Genomic DNA, 12876 nt, shown 5'->3' on the forward strand with positions numbered 1-12876 from the left:
ACTTAGATTCTTGAATATAATGTTTTAGGCATAATCCCACCTCCTTTCTTACATTTCCTGTATATTCTACTAACCTGTTTCCTTTCTGAACCCTTCTGGTAGGCTGCCTGCATTCCTACCTGTTTCTGCTGAAAAATCTTTCTTTTAAGACTGTCTTCCTCTGTGGGTTCTCATCTCACTCTCTTTCTTTTTCAAAATATGCTCACAGTCCTACAGCTGGAACTCTGCCTTTCCATAAATCCCATCCAACCCAGTTTTCATTTATAATCCCTGGAAAAGAACCTCAAAAGTCTCATTATTGGTATCTTCCTGGCAGACTCTGGCACCTGGGGTTGCAGCTGTAAAATATTGCCTGAGGGGGGAAAAGTACTTCCTGAAATTGTGTCATATAGCCAGAAGCTTTTGGTTTAGGGCAACAAATACAGGCAGAGGAACTATTTTCACCTCAGGGTGGCTATTTTTAATTCAATTACCTCTGACTAGATGTACAAGAATATTTGGTGTAGTACATGCCTTTGTTTTATTTTTCATGAAAGGCAGGCTGATATCTCCCCTTTCATCCCTGCAGAGATTATTGTTTCAGAAAGGGCAACAGTTTTTTTTCTTTTTTTTTTTTTTTTTATGTGTCTGCCTTTATCATCATTTCTTTTCCTCTTCTGTTGAAAAAAGATGCACTCCCAAAAATGTAACAGAAGTCTGAGGAGAAGAGGGGCTGCTCCAGGCCAACTTGTACCCTGTCTTTCATGTTATGCTCACAGCAGATAGAATATCTTTTCTTGCATGGGGAACTGGTATTTGGAGTAGGAAATTCCAAAACGTCATTACTTGATTGTTAATACTCTGATATTTTAATCAATGGCAATTTGGGAAAATCTGCATGTGTAACATAGGAATTTGGCATGTTTTTATAACACACTCTGTGTATTTCTTGCAAGCAGACAATTCCATTTGAGAAATATAGTTTTTTATCTTAATTTTTGCCTCTCATGTTAGGCTGTGATCCCAAAGTGATAGTAGCACAGACTAAATAAATATAATACAAGAGAGATATTCCCTTTTTAAAATGCAGTCAATCTTTCCTGATTAAGAAGTTTCAAGCAGTATAAATACTCTGTCAAGAAAAGAGATTTCCTTTGAAAAAAATTAGTCTTGTGACAGACATCAGTGATCATCCACTAGAACTGACCATAGAGTTGCTTGGCAAAGAATCTCTAAGATTACTAAAGGATGGGTATTAGTTCAGCTACCTTTTCAACTATTTTTAGTAGTTTAGTAGTAGTATCAAGGATTTAGGCTTGATAAATCCTTAGGAGTGTAATGGGACTATTTTGCCTCCCTTAACTAAGACACACCTTCATGGAAAACTTCCAAGGGAGAGGAGCAAGAACAGAGGGCACTTAACTTTTAAAAGCAGGTTTCTTCTTCAAGCAATATTCCATTTATTTTTTGTTTTTTTGGTTTGGTTTGGTTGGTTGTTTTTTGTTGTTGTTTTTGTTGTTGGTTTTTGGTTTTGGGTTTTTTTTTTTATGAGACTACTATGTGTTTAGAAAGGTCTGTGGAAAAACTTCATTTCTGGTAAGCAGGAGATGCTTTTCAATCTTAAAATGGATGTGGACAAAGGTTCTACATCCTGAGAGTGCCTTGAAAATACAAGATAAGGCCCTAGGATGAACACAAAAAACCCCTCAAAACCATGAAGCATCCAAAAATCTGAATATTCCACAAACTGTCTGAGAGTTGGATTATTGAGATCCTTTGCCTCAGAGAAGCAAAGAGTACATAGCTTTGAAAGGTAGATTGCCACAATAAGCCGTGCAAAAAAGAAGAGAATGTTGCTTTCACTGCCCAGACTTTGTAGGTGTTTATGTCTGTCTGTCTTCCAAATTAGCCTACAATGTAATGTAGGCTAATTTGCTATAAGAGGAGAATATATGTTGCCTCTCTGAGAAATAACAGAATATTTTGGAAGAAATATATAGAATGGTTTTGGGTTTCTTTTACTTCTTCCTAAATATAATTTGAGCACAAATCATTCACCTTAAATGCACATAAAGTAAATTACAAATGCAGTTGTAGAACAGTTTGTAATGCATTTGAGTTCATATTTCTGACTATAAGAAATATGATACCCACTGATAAAATGCTGAGGTGGATTGATGGGCTAACATTTTCTGTAATTCCTATGCCACTGAGCAGCAGCAACGGTGAATCAATTCTAACTCTATGTGTACTCATTAAGTTCAGGGATTATAGTATGTGCAAATTTTTTTAGATCTAATACAACTCAGAATATAATGATCTAATTTACAAAGAAAGAAGCATTGCAATTTCTCTAGAAGTTTATTTAGCTGTGCACAAGCTTACAATATACTTACATATTAGTTACACAAGTATTTTAGATGTAATTAGTGTCATAACATTTGAAGTGTTACAGAACTTTTGACAGCTGTGAAGAGGAGAGTACATAGGGTGGAAATACAGATAGCCTCCAAACACATAAATCTCACGCTCTGTGAAGCAATGTCAGCATTTTCAAGATATTTTCAAGAAAAAAAAAAGGCAACAAACAAGGTATGAATTTTCATTATCTTTTACTAATTAGCTGTGATATAACCAATCCTTATTTACCTCCCTCTCAGAATTTGCAAATGTACTGTAAATTACAATTTGGCCACACAATAAAATGAACTTGTTTTCAATGACATATACGTATACATATTTACACATACTACCAATTTTATCTATAGAATAAGTCTGCTAGCATTTCAGTTATAAAACACCAATTTTCAGTGATAAATAGTTTCAGAAAAAAATTAATCAGATTGAGCTCAAATCTTATCTTAAGTCTCAAATCCAAGTCCACTTCTTTAAATTTTTGTTGTTTGGGTTTTTTTTTTAAGTTTTAATAAATTCTCTTATCTTTTAGCTAGATCTTCACTACTAATAGACAGCCTGCCCTTGTTAAAATCAGTCTTTGATTCGTAAGTTTTATGGCCGTGTCGCACTGATTGGTACTGAGTCTAAGTCACATAAATTCAGTTTCTTCCCAGAAGGATGCAGAATCTGAGGCAAAGTTCAGAAAAGAAAGCAATACACTGAAAACCTTTCTTTCAGTGGATTACTTCAAACTGGCTGCCTGGCGATGATCTATTATAGGTAGTGCTGATGAAGTTCCTTAAGGCAATCAAGGAATTCATAAGGGAGAGAAACATAAGGATTGGATTGTCAAGAATATGGCCTGGTAAAATCCTGCAGGTGTTACTGGTTGACCCTGTGGGTGCAGATCCTTTGCCGAGATTTAGCATTTGGTTCCAATATCCTCAGAAATTCAGTCTTGTTTCCTTGTACTCTCTCTGTAGATTGATCAGAATGATCAGAATTGATTGATCAGAATTGTAGAATTCCAGAATGCTGCTAATGATCTGGGATTTTCTTAGACAGATGCAGTGTTAATAATTTTATATTAAGTAAATACTGATGACTCCTCCTTCCATTTATTTGTCTAATTTTTCAAATCCATATCCAGCAGTTTTCCAGTTCACACAAAGCAAGCTCCTTTAGGGACATTCTCTTTCATACAGTGGATCGTAAAAATGCCTAAGCAAACTGAACAAGGTCCATAACAGGATGCAGACTAGCAGTATCTTTTTGGAAAGATTATTTCCATGATCTGAAAATAATTTAATTCAAGATCCGCTGTCTCCTATGTCCTACTTTGTTTTCCAGGTCTAAACTTGTATTTCTGCTACATGCTGTATGATACAATTGTACCTCCCTCAATCTGTATTAATGTCTTTCTGTGCAGTATTCCATTGCACTGGAAAGATGAGCCTTTACTGCTATGATATAAATAGTTTTTATACTTCAAGGATCATTTTAATTGCTTTTATGCACCATTTTGCTTCTGTCTTAATTCAACATAGGGAATTTTGCATGAGGCACTTTGAAAAATGGTTTTATATACTTGGTCAACTCTATAATGTTCCTCTTCTGAAATCACAGGGTCATGCTTCCTATTTTGGTGGCTTCAGTTCTATGTAGGTCTCAGAATACAATTGTTTAATAGTTTCTGGGAAAAGTGTCATACGATCTATTTCATATGATCCTCACCTTTTACCATTTCTCAAACTTTGAGGATATAAAGAGTAAAAGTGAAAAGTTAATGATGGAACTGGGACAAAAATAACAAGAAACAGGCCAAAAAAGATACAAAAAAAAATAAAAATAAAATTTATATTCCTTAAAGCAAGTTCCAAATAAAACATAGGCTAATATTCCTCTGCTTAGGCATGGATATATCCCTTGAAAACATAATTTTTTCATCCATCACTACTTTCAGATTCATAGTTGGGCAAGAATTAGGTTTAATTTGCATTATAGGGGCTCCCCAGGTTAAAAAAACCCAAGTTCCAAACTCTCTTCCTTGGTCTATGTAGCTAAAATGTGATACTTAACACTATTAAAGCTCTTTGCATCTTCAAAGTACTTCAAAATACATAGCTTTGTGACATCAAAAAATGTTAGTTCCATCTTACAGATAGGCTGGAAAAGTTGGCAAGCCTGTGGAGCAAGCCATTCCCATAGCTGGCAACAAATCCCAGCAGTCACAGCTGTCACTCCTAGGCTTAGATCTCTCTGCCTCTCTTCAGTGTTTAAACAACATGATAGGCCTTTGCCATTCCTGAATAATTCTTCTTGTTACTAGATAATTTATCTCATGGGACCAGGGAAATAAGAGAAGACGACAGTAAAGGAGAAGAAAGCAAAGGTTATTTCATAGTCACATCAGTCAATGATAAGCTGGTTTTAGGCTGCTGCCAAGGGGAATACAGAGGTATGGGTTAGGCTTGTTGGGAATTACTACAGCCATATACAATTATACATATTTATTTCAATTAGTCATATGTTCACAGGAACTGGAGATGAAAAATCCCTTCTATAATAATAGCCTTAAAGTGTGCACCTGAAAGCTGAGTTGCATCTAATAAAGATATATCTGTAGCTTTTAAACGCACTTCAGAAATTTGGTAAAGCTGTCAGTGTGAGCCCAACTTTTTTTTTTTTTCAATGAATTCATTGAGAGCGTCATCATTGGCTAGCAAGGTAGAACACAATGACCAAATTTGAATAGCTTGTCCTACAACTGACTAGTACACCTTGATTATTTTTATAAATGCTGATAATATGCCAATTAAAATTTTAGGGTGCTTTTTGTGCTTTAGTATTCAAGACTGTTGCATTCTGAACAATATTTTAATATCAACTTGGTACTTGTTTGTATATGTTATTGAGAAACTCAGAAAAAATCATATACACTAATTTAAAATGCAGCATTTTTATCCAACATAACTGTCTTTCTCAATGTAATTGTTTGATCTTATACAAATTTCTCCTTCTGTTCTTCTGATAAAATATTAAACCTGATTGCTTTCAAAGACAAGTTACTGCAATATAGTAATTGAGGTTGTTTATAAACATTTAGAGTTCCTAAGTGTAACATTATCCTCTATAATAATTTTTTGATTGAGCTGGCAGAAGACAATGGGTTTTGATTAGATGGTGCTGTCTCATTAATATGTATGGTTCTGTTTCTCCATTTTGTTTCCACTTATGTCTGTACATTCAGAGTGGGGGGACAATTTATTTTTCATTATTATTGGTTCTGCATGATTTTACATAATTGCAGTCATTCTTAGACTTCTTCCAATTTTCTGAGCCCCTGATTACCAATGACCTATTTACTCCTGTCAGTGTGATCAACAGTCACCTGAAATCAACAACTCACAACTTAATTAAACGTATTTCAGACATGACACTGGAAGAATCTATATTACTTGTGAATGATAAAGGACATTAAACCCAAAGCCAGCTTTTGGTCTCTCATCAGGGCAAGATTAAGTTTTATTTTGGGCTTTGCTGCCACAGGCAGGTGGACAAATAACAGGCTTCTCTTGAGTAGGAGAGGATGTGGAACAGCAAGGCAGGGCAGGGAAACGTGGACTTCCTGATCCACCCAGATGAAGAGACAACAGAGATGGAAAGTGACATTAGTGGGTGTAGCTGTTCTGACTACATCAGTGATGGCCCTCAGCAGCAACAGCTCTGATTTTCCAGGGATTTAATAAAGGCAGAATAAGCAGCATTATTACAGCCATATGCAGCAGTCTTGTTCCGAGCATCTACATTATTTGGTAATACCTGAATGAAGCCATAAGTGAATCCCTCCCTGGTCTATCCTCAACTGAAGGACTTGCAGTAGTATTCATGTAATTGCTTTCCCAGGATTTGATGTTAATGCTTCAATGTGTTTGTCATTTTTTATTTCTTTGGTTGTTGGCTTGATTGTTTGGTTTTAAATCAACAAAAACTTTGAGCTTGATTGTTCACAGAGCTTTCCCCTTAGTCTATCCCGGCTGGAGCTCTTTCTGGACACCTCTTCCATTCCCTTTGTAATGTGGGGTAGAGATAAATGGACACACCTACCACTGGGATTTGGTAATTCTTTTTAAGACATCCTATCATCAACCTCGTACTGGGGTGACACTACAGAAGAACACTGCATGTCTGTGTCTAACATGCCATAACCCCTAAATAAGATTAAGCATCTGCATCCGAAAGAGAATTTGAAAAGCAATTTCTGACAATTAGACCTTTAAAATTATTTAATTTCAGCGAACACTTTAACCACGCAAAAAATAATAATAATAAAAATATTTTAAAATCCTTTTCAGCCAGAACGCAGCCACAACTATTTATTTATTTTAAGATAAAGGATGAGAGCAGTCCAGGGTTAAGAACGTTCTCTGGCTATAGCTTACAGCAGTATTGGGGGAACAATTACTGTTAGAGCCAATACACTTTGATTTTATAAGAAGCGTCAGATAGTTTTACTCTGTGGAGATTGGTTTGGTGATATGAGGAGAAATTTGGGGAGGAAGGCTATCTGATTTGCATTTTGCTGTTTTTTCTCTACTTGCTGTCTGCCTCAGCTTCATACTGTTAGTATTTGGAGAGCACTTGTTTCTTGCTTTTCAGGGAACAGGACAGTTGAGCACTGCTCTTGATTGGATGGAGTAACTAAGCAATGAAAAGCAATTTGAAGGTGTGAGTATCATCACCATAAGAAGACTAGTGATTTGAAACCTATTTCTTACTGCAAAAAGATAACTTCCTGACAGTTTTGTGTTTCCTATCTTTCTAAAGGACCTTGCTGCAAAGCAGGGATAACTTTGCTTGAAATGTCTCAGTAATGTCTATTATAGTGACCAGGATGATCAAGATGGTCTTCTGGATAGCACTGTCTGGTTTATTAAAAAAAAAAAAAGGAACTGGCCCACAGAATATCACTGCCATTCTACAATGGCAGAGAGGAATTTTTTTTGTAGGCTTCTGTGATATGCAAGTTGATTATTTCAACTTCACTCTGAAAGAAAACTTAATAAAACTTCCACGGCAATGTTGGCTTGAGGAAAACCAATGCCCAAGACCCAAAGCCACATGGTATGTGCTGTAGCAGGCAGTGCTGGGCTGTGCTGAAGGACTAGAAAAACATCTTTACGGATCTTTTTTTATGTTCCAGTGTTTATTTCTCTAACCCCATCTGGAAACAAAAGAAAATAAACTCAAGCAACAACATCTGTTGCTCCTGCTGTTCTGAATTAAGATAACTTAGTTTAATCATTTCACAAAAACCAAATACTATTGCTGTACCTTTCCAGGTGTTACTGTGGCTCATAGACTGACACTTCAGCTAGGCTCACCAGTTCTTCTCAGAAACTATTCAAATCCTGTGAAATACTATGAACTATAGACAACTTTTAATTTCTCCTCTGGAAGAAAGAAATATATAAGCTGCTTTGACCATATTATTACTTTTCTTAAACAAAAATTTCTATGGACACTCTCTTCCTGTCTTACTTTGTCTGCACCTACATGAAAAATAGAGCTCAGCACATGTAATATGTGGGAGGCAGTTGTCTGAGGATTTTAACAGAGCAGAATGCCAAGGCTTTGGAGGACACTATGGAGTTTTTTTCTCCATAAGAGATGGGAGGAAAGGAAGAGATTTCAAACTCACTTTGGTTTTGGGGAGTACTGTGGGCTGTGTTCTGTCTTTATTATGCCTGAGCCACTCATCTGTAAATCTGTCCAAACCTTATTGAAGTCCAGGGCAATGCATAGCCTCCTGCATTCCCAAACCATCCAGCAGAAACTCACATGAGAAACAAAGTAATCAGTTACATAGCAGAGAAATAGCAAATTTATAACTTTCCTCTGCCAGAAAGTAAAGTATCTAGTTTAACTTGTAAATAACTGCTTGTGGATCTGACTTAAAAGAGTAACGTAAATGATTGTGCCTGGCAGGATCATGGAGCAGATTCTCCTGGAAAGCATGCTAGGGCACATGAGAAACAATGAGGTGGTTGGTTGGCAGAGCAGTTGACATCATCTACCTTGACATGTGCAAAATGTTTGACACTGTCCCGCACGACATCCTTGTCTCTAAAATGAAGAGACACAAATTTGATAGATGGACCACTTGGTGGATAAAGAATTGGCTGGATGGCTGCCCGCAAAGAGTTGTGGTCAACAGCTCAATGTCCAGTTGGAGACTAGTAACAAGTGGTGTCCCTCAGGGATCGGTGTTGGGACCAATCCTGTTCAATATCTTTGTCAGTGACATGCAGAGTGAGATCGAGTGCACCCTCAGCAAATTGCCGACGACACCCAGCTGTGTGGTTCGGTTGATACGCTGGAGGGAAGGGATGCCATCCAGAGGGAGCTGGACACGCCTATGAGGTGCCCAATGCCAACCTCATTAAGTTCAACCAAGCCAAGTGTAAGGTCCTACACCTGGGCCGGGGCAATGCCAGGCACTGCTACAGGCTGGGCAGAGAAGAGATTCAGAGCAGCCCTGCAGAGAAGGACTTGGGGGTTTTGGTTGATGAGAAACTGAACATGAGCCAGCAGTGTGTGCTTGCAGCCCAGAAAGCCAACCGTATCCTGGGCTGCATCAAAAGAAGCGTGACCAGCAGGGCAAAGGAGGTGATCCTGCCCCTCTACTCTGCTCTCGTGAGACCTCACTTGGAGTACTGCGTACAGTTCTGGTGTCCCCAACATAAGAAGGACATGGAGCTGTTGGAGCGAGTCCAGAGGAGGGCCACGAGGATGATAAGAGAGCTGGAGCACCTCCCATATGAAGACAGGCTGCGAAAGTTGGGGCTGTTCAGCCTGGAGAAGAGAAGGCTGCATGGAGACCTCATAGCAGGCTTCCAGTATCTGAAGGGGGTCTACAAGGATGCTGGGGAGGGACTCTTCCTTAGGGTCTGTAGTGATAAGACAAGCAGTAACAGGTTTAAACTTAAACAGGGGAAATTCAGTTTAGATATAAGGAAGAAGTTCTTTTTTGTGAGGGTGGTGAGGCACTGGAACAGGTTGCCCAAGGAAGTTGTGAATCCTCCGTACCTGACAGTGTTCAAGGTCAGATTGGACAGGTCTTTGGGTGACATGGTGTAGTATGAGGCATCCCTGCCCATGGCAGTGGGGCTGGAACTAGATGATCTTAAGGTCCTTTCCAACCGAAACCATTTTATGATTCTATGGCAGAGTGACAGAGAATTTGCTTACTTGGACTGATTCGCTGGACCGTATAGTAAGAATCAATGTGTTTATATTGATCACCAAGCATAGTTTTACTGCGAAAATGGATAGAAGCAGCAGTAGTAGCTACCCATTTTTTTAATAGCAGCTATTGCTCTGCACATGCTCCTCCACAAGTGAAACAGAGTAGTAGGCCTCCCTCCACTGCAAGATGACTTAGCAGGATAGAGTTTTACATTCAGTTCCACCATAGTAGATTACATCTATATTCTATTACTTTGATTTGTTTGATTGTAAATTGTATGTTTTAAATCTTAGATAAGATAAAGGCACAGAGAATGAATATCTAGCTATAATATATGTACATGTATGCTAGAAAATATTATATGGAACTAAAAACTGTAATTACGCACATTATTTAGGCTTTGCAAGAAATGTACTAGATATAGTTTTAACCCTTTAGTTGTTATCTTCTTTGTAATTCCATGGCTAAACACATAAAGAAATTGCATCTTTACCTCCAATTGCAAAAACTAAACCAGAATGTTTTGCTAGATGAGAGCGAAGTTTATAAAGTGTAAGGTGGGAAACACAGCTCCTATATTTGCCCATTTTCAGAAGACAAGCAAATTAAATTCTATAAAGCTAAAATCACATTCTGGGGTTTGTTATATGTGTATAGTAACAAACTGTTTTTATTAAACAGTTGAAAATCTTCTTATGCTGCTATCTAAATGCTCTTTATTGTTCTTTCAGCATTGCATCCTTCTTTCAATCAAAAATATAACACCTCCTGCTCAATCTGGTTTTACTTAGTAATTCTTCCAGAAACTATTTGTAAAACAGTTTTCTCATCAGACATTGAACTAGCAAAACACATTCAAAAGAGGAAAACAAATCTGAAAAATACAATGTCAAGACATTAACTTTTTTTTTAACAAGTTCAAAATTCTACTGAATAGAAAGTTCTTTTGTACATGAGCATTTAAATAAAACCGTCTCATTAAATTCTCTGAACTTTTTACTTAATTCTACTTAATCTTATATCTTCTTTAGGTTTTACAGTGTGCCATATTGTAAATAATAATAATAATAATAGTTACATTTTATTCTTCCAGTAGCTGAAATAGCTGAAGTTAAGAACAAGCAATGCATTATCAGCATATAAGAAACAATTTAAAGAAAAGGCCTATGCAGAACCCTAATGAAGCTGGTACAAGTCCTGTGGACTTTGCTGTGCTTTAAACCGGATCAGTAGATCCTTACTAGAAGAGCTCTTACACGCAGCTGCAGTTTGGAGTGAGTAAGTAATTTTACTGTATTCAGCGGGATTATTCTCATTCTCTGCTGATCTGAGAGGCTTATATCAAAATGCCTTTTTTCTCAGTACACCAATTTTTTATGTGCAAATTCTTCTAGGTCAAATGAAACTCAGCCTTTTTCTAAGACAAAAGAACATAACCGGAGTCTTTTTGCTTCACCTTGCTTTGCTATGTCTTGAGAACTTCTGTTGTAAATGCATTGCAGACAGAAATGATTTTCTTTCAGATCTGTCTACTGCAACCTTGTTTTTTTTTTAATATGTTAATTTCCATTTTAGTGCTTCCTATAATTTTCATCTATTTCGTAACATTAGAAAGCAGTATTAAACAGAAGTTGAAAACACATCTATTTGCTATTTCCTTCCCATTTATGCAGATTTATTGCCATTTATCTTTTTTCCCCTCTTACCTGATGTCTCCTATGGAACCAATACAAAACTGACTGGGAGTAGCACTGATTGCAATAAGTGAATCATTACTGTCCATCCATCCATTACTGTTACATCCCTAGGGCACTGACCATATCATTTTCCCTGCCCATTGTTTGCCATCCGGTTTAATGGCAATACATTAAAAGGCAATGGATGAACATACTAATAACTAATGACAAGAGGTATGAGTATGACATGGTTTATGGTTAAAGGATAAATAAATGACAGAAAATTACTATCATACCTTTTTAAATGGATCTTGAACTTCTCAGACTTTGCTTTAAGGACATCAGCTAACTACATCAGGAGCATTGTCACTTTTTTTAGGAAGGATTCAAGTACAGATTAGATTACCCAGTTAGATGTATTAGAATCTACCTCATCATAACTGTATGGGTATTACTTTAAAAAGCATAGATAGTATGTGATAAAATATTCCTACCTTCTGTTTTCTTTCTTTCAGTCAGTTTTTTAAACATATGGAGATCTTCCATTTTGTCTTAGTCTCTTTACCTAGAACAAGTTTGAATTGATGGTACCAAATTTAGTGGATTAATCAATACACTAAAGAGCAAGCACTTCAAAGAAACCTTGAGAGGCTGGAGAGACAGATGGATAGAAAACTCATCAAGTTCATAACAAAAAAAGCAATGTCCTGTGCCTGGGATGGAATAACGCCATGCACCAGTACAGCCTGGGGACCAGCTCTAGCCTCAGGGAGATGGTAGAGTTGGGGGTTTGTTGTAAAGGTCCTGGAGGACGGTAACTTGAAGATGAGTCAGTAGTGTGCCCTGGACATGATGGTGGGATGAGCTGCGCTAGTTAAAACATAGCCAGCAGGTTGAGGGAAGCGGTCATCCTCCTGTGCTTGGCAATTGTGAGAAAACAAGTGGGTTATAGCATCCAGTGCTGGGCTGCCCAGTGCAATAAGGACGTTGACAAAATATACTGAGTCTGGAGAAGAGCAGCCATGATGGCTGGTGGCTGGGCCACATGACACAGGAGTGTGGGAGAACAGTTTGTTCAGCCTTAAGAAGAAAGTGGTAATGGGGATCTACTGACCATGCACAACTACCTAATTGGTGGTCGTAGAGACTTTTGGCAGATGTGCATAGCAAAAAGCCAAGAGGTGGTGGACATAACGTGCAGCAAGGAAAATTCCAACTGGATTTAAACAAAAAAATTTGGCAGTGATGGTGGTTAATCACTGGAAGAGGTTACCCAAAGATGTTGTGGAATCTCCTCCTAGCAGAGGTTTAAAACTCAGCTGGCCAGTGAGCAAGTAACCTGCTCCAACTGAAGCAAGTAACCTCTTCCTCCTGCTACGAGGACGGTTTTCTTACAATCTAAGTTGAAACTTGCTTGGATTAAATTAGACTATTTCCAAAGTTTTTTGCTAATTAGGTTGTCTTTGTAAAATCTGAATGATGACCTTTTGAATTTTCAGGGCATGAAGTTGCAGTTATGCAAACTGGACATCACATTAACACCTGTGCTGAATTATTTCCCGCTGCTTGAACAGG

Source organism: Strigops habroptila, chromosome 2 (genome assembly GCF_004027225.2).
Source record: "Strigops habroptila isolate Jane chromosome 2, bStrHab1.2.pri, whole genome shotgun sequence".
Taxonomy (NCBI): domain Eukaryota; kingdom Metazoa; phylum Chordata; class Aves; order Psittaciformes; family Psittacidae; genus Strigops; species Strigops habroptila.